The sequence below is a fragment of the Pteropus medius genome, unplaced genomic scaffold, assembly GCF_902729225.1.
Source record: "Pteropus medius unplaced genomic scaffold, Ma_sr-lr_union100, whole genome shotgun sequence".
NCBI lineage: Eukaryota > Metazoa > Chordata > Mammalia > Chiroptera > Pteropodidae > Pteropus > Pteropus medius.
The window spans coordinates 26,711,239-26,716,607 of record NW_024354500.1 but is presented as its reverse complement, the minus strand read 5'-3'; positions in this window follow the sequence as shown (position 1 = coordinate 26,716,607).

The window sequence follows — 5,369 nt, the reverse complement described above, 5'->3', positions numbered from 1 at the left end:
GAATAATGTTGTGAAGGATGAAATTTTAGTGAAGAAGGAGCTACAACAGGAAGAAGTGATGAGAAGCTGGGCCTTGTAAGACCACATCAAATTTTATCATTATTGTTCACTAAGTTGTCTATTCCCTTCTAAACAAAACAAGTGATTTCTACAGTTGTAGACTGATTTAGATAAGTGAAGTGGCATTTGAGCAATAGTTCTGTGTATTTATTTGAGGTACAAAAAATGGCTCAAATATATTCTCTGCAACCAAGATTTTAAAATGTTAAGGTACTATATAAAGTGTTTCATTGTGCATGTGAAATAAAAATTGGATTAGAAACTGAATTAATTTATGGTTCCCTAAGCGATAAAGTGAATTAAGTATTGATTCTCATACTTCAAGAAAGAGAAACAAATTCATATCTGAATTTGATGTAAGGTATGCCTCATATAAAAGCAGTCTTTTATTAAGAGAAATAATATAAAAATTAATAGAAGTAGTAATTCTCAGTTTAGTGAATACTAAAGAGGCATCAATTGGTTGAGATTGGAAGCTAGTAACAACTATAACAAAAGATTGATGAAATTTTCAGCATTAGGTGATCAGGAATTGTCAGGAGAAATTTATGAAAAATCAGCTTTACATTATCATGTATTTTATTATGACTTCCTCTTGCCTAAGATGGTGGCAATGGTAGAAGTCAGGAAATGGGTTTCTTGAAATCCACATGAAAAGTTTGAACAATTGAAAATACACAGAAAAATTGAAATCCTCCCATGCCAAAAAACTATTCAAGCTACATATTTACAACTCCTTAAAATATGCAGTGTTTACTCAAAATTTTCTGTTTAAGAAAAAAAAACTACAAATAGTCATGAGGATACCAAATTGAAACAAAGAATGGCGCCTTGGAGTCTGTGTGAGATGATGATGAAGTAGAAATAAAGCCCTTAAAAGGTGGCAAAAAAAAAAAAGGGTGTTCAGTAACTAATGGAAGGTTCTGATCTCGAGAGCAAAAAAGGTACATGTTTAACAGTGCATACCTCCCAAATTGTTTTTTTAACAAACTCCAGTTAAGAGAAATACATGACTCTCGCACCAAAAAAAAAAGGAAAGAAAAAAATATCCAGCAAAGTTTTCTGAATGAAGACAGAGATTGTGTTTCAGGGATGCCAAAAAATTTGGAGGCAGGTATCAGAGGCCTCAGAAGATTAGTTCTAAAAGAATTAACTGTAGAATTAACTCAGAGCTTTTGCTTTAAGATGGGGTCTAAGCTATGACTACACAGGTGGTTCTCTGGAAAAACTAGTAGAGAAGACCTATCAAAGACTGAAAAGGAAAAATGAGATTATGAGGCTGCACAATAGTGAAGCCATTAGATATGAATTGGAATTTGGGCCCTCGTGGACTGGACTGACTTGATAAACACACCAGGTTTTCTATTGAAACTGAAAAAAGGCAATACTGTACAAATAAAGACTATACCATAAGAATAATGATCATACTCTAGAAGTATGTGTAAACCAAAACCATCCCTCTCTAATAAAGCTTGAAAACAACACCTGACTGAATTAGTGTGATCTGAGAATTAGTGTGATCTGATGGCAATATAACCACATCCCAGAACAACTCTTAATATTATTTAGAAGATATTAAAATAACCCAAAACTCTACAAGGTATTTTCCAAAATATCTAGCATATAATAAAATCACTAGGTGTATGAAGAAGCAGGAAATAAAAGGTTCAATTATGAAGAGATAAAATATACCCAAAGATGATCCTGATGTTGAATTTAGCAAACAGCATATCAAAATAACCATGTGTGTTATAAATAGAGGAAATATGAGTAAAATATGGCCACAAATAGAGGAAACATGAGTAAAATATGGCCACAATATATGAGATGGAAAAGTTCAATAGAGATGAATAATAATAATAAAATAGAAATTTGAGAACTGAAAATATGTCTGAAATAAAGAAATTATAGGGTAGAATAAACTGAAGATGATACAGCAGAAGACGAGATTAATGAACATACATATAGGGCAATAAAAACACCAAAATGAACCACACATTTTATATGTATATATATGTATATATATTTTTATATGTATATATACATACATATGTATATATATGAAAAAATTCAACAAATTACGAGATGCATGAGACATGATCATAAGAGACATGTGGAACCTATTAATAAGATCTAGGGTAATTGGAATCCCAAAAGTATTTAATGGTGAAGAGAAGTGTTTGTTGAAACTTCAAATCAGTATTTGTTTATATGCATAGGTAGGTATTATTTAGAAAAAAAGATGTAATTATTTAATACAGAAAAAGAGTTTTATAAAAAGTCCATGTAAATGTCATCTGTTAAATTGAAAAAGGGAAAGACTTTAGAAGATAATAAATGAACAAAGGATCCATATTCAGGTGGTAGTTGTCATCACTAAGAAGATAGCTTTTAATTCTAAAAAAATTATAACATTTGGAACTATTTGAATCATTACCATCCTAGTCAAATATACTTATTTCATTACAAGCAGCTGCACCTGAATATTAACATAATATTTTCTTAGAAAAAGTATCATTATATTAGTTGCTGTCTCCTCTCATCTGTAATTTGATATTTAATTAATATGTGCATGTTATATTTAATTAAAGTATATAATTTAATTACATTTTATATTTAATTAATATTTCTATACTTATATACCATACCTATATAAAATTTATTATTTCATAGAATTAACAGCTGCATAGCACCAAAATTGACTCTGTGTATATATACACAGAGACGAAACAAATTATTTATTAAAAAACTATATTCAATATTAACTGTTTCTGTGCAATTTTTATAGTGTTATATGATAACTTGATGTTTCTTAATTGTTCTAACATCTAAGGACTGTGAATAAAAATAAGAAAATCATGCTCGCTGGGTTCAGTAGAATTTGTTGTATCTTCTTTTAGGTGGGTCACCTTGCTGCGGATCAATATTTTCCTCCATTTTTGTTGGATTTTAATCTCCTTCCCTATAAGAGATACTGTAAACTTATTCCCTTCTCTTTCAGTCATCATCTTGGTCTTTCTTCTTTAATCCCGGAAGATGGTTTTGTTGGGAATTTTTTTCTAAAACTGAGCATTCCAGTGTGTGAATCTCATATATTTCTTTTTTTTTTTCCCAAAACATCTCTGTCCTAACACTCTTTGTGTTGTCACAAAACATCCTAGCAGCTTCACTCATTGTTTCCACTTTCCTTTAGCCTACAATTGGAATTGCCCACGACTCTACCAGGGTAGGGCTATATTCCTGACATATCCCTTCTTGTTTTGGAACCCATATGCCACTTATGACCCCATTCTCTTTCAAATGTTACCGTTTCCCTTGGCCCTGTTGCTCTTTACCTCTGTTCAGTTATTTCCCACATCAAATACCTTTTCTTTACTCTCTGTCAGATCGACTTAATTCAGTATGCAATTAATTAGCTAATTAATTAATCAATGTGTAAAATAAAAATGGAAATGACTAAGTTCCAATGTTAGGGGAATTTTCTCTCTGATAAATTGAATAGTACCCCTACACTGATTACCATGAAAGTAAGTTAATGGTTTTTAGTGATGTACAGACCAAGTGAGACAGGGGCCCGAAAGATATAATGCCTCCCTACAAAGGTATTCTCAGGAACATATTAATCATTAAGACTTTATTTTGAAATATCTGTAAAGACTGAGTAGAAAGTCAATAGGGCAGCAATCATGGTGGAAGGAACTATTGACACTGAGTTATGATATCAAGAAAATTCGATTGGTTAGGAATTGTTATTTGGGAAAAATATAAAGCAATAAGGTGAAAACTATAGATTCTGACTAAAACATGAAAGTTTTGGAATTGCAGAGAGGAGAGTTTTACCCAAGTGTGTGGGCAACAGGCAGCCATTGAAGGTTTTATGTGAGGCTAACAGAGTTGGAGTTTCACATTATCACAAAATTTTCTGACAGCAATGTTTAGAATAAATTAGTGTTGAGAGTAACTTTGTTGGAGGACAGGATTCAGGCAGGAGACTGTTTAAACTGTTCTTTTAGAAGGTAACATGGTCTGTGGATGGCAGATGAGCACATATGTAAGGTTTTGGGCTCTCAAGCTAGGCCGTTGTTGCTCAACTCCTGACTCTGTTGTTTATTAGTTTGGTGACTTTAAGCAAATAATTAAATCTCTTTGAGGGTCATTTTCCTCATCTGGGTAACAGAAACTATATTAAAATACCTTTGTTTTAGATTTGTTGAGGATTGGATAAGGTAAGTCATGAAAGGCCCTTGGTGAACTGTTGGTATCTAGTAAGTAAGCATTCACCAAATAGTCACAACTACTGTCATCATCAATAGTATCAACTAAAAGATGGTAATAGAAGTAAAAGTAGCAGAATATGGAAGTAAAAGGGCATTCTGGAGGTAACTGAGGATTTTTCAACTTATCAAGTGGTTGTGGGAAAGTGTCAAAGATATCTCAGAGGTTTTACTCTGGATAAGCTGAAGACTGCGTGTGCCATTAATCAAAACATGCAAGTCACCAGGAATTGCTGTGTTTGGAGCCGAAGTAATAAATTTGGGTTTGCTCATGCCACTTTCAAGGTACAAGTAGGTCATACAGATAGAGCAGTTATTACCCAGTTGAAAATGCATTTTACAAATCAGGGATAGAAATATAAATCCTAGAATTGCACAGGCAGGCTGAAATCTTGATAGGGAAGAAAATATCTAACAGTATAAATGATTGTTTCAAGGAATGCAGGAATCACCACACCTCAACCACCCCTAAGTCTTTCTTCTGAATTGTGCTTCTCACATAAATTTCTTAAGTTAATCCTCTTGGTTTCCCTGCAGTGGTGCCACCACTGTCTGCCACATCTGCTTTAATTTGTTCACTCATAACTCATTTTTCTCTTACTGTCAAATAAACCCAGCCACCTGCATCTGTGTGACTATTTGAACAAAGAAATTGAAGTAAGCGAGGACATTTCTTCTTTGTACCTGATGACTCTGTGTCAATAAAATGACTTTCAGGATTTTCTTACCTTCACTCTGACACTCAGACCAAATCCTAAGGAATTAAACTGGAAAGTCATTCACATGATACTCACTATGCTATACTCTGATCTTTTTTCTTGTGATGAATATTTTCCTAAGAGATTCTGTAGTCCATATTATAATTTTTAATACATTAATTCAAATAGACCCCACCCCCCCACCCCACAGGGCCCAGTGAAATTTTCTTTTTTTTTTTTCTTTCTGTTTCCTATTTCTGACTCTTTAGGAATGAGCTCCCAGATCACTTCCACACTCTCTGAAAAAGAATATATTTTTACATTTTAGCTGCCTAGC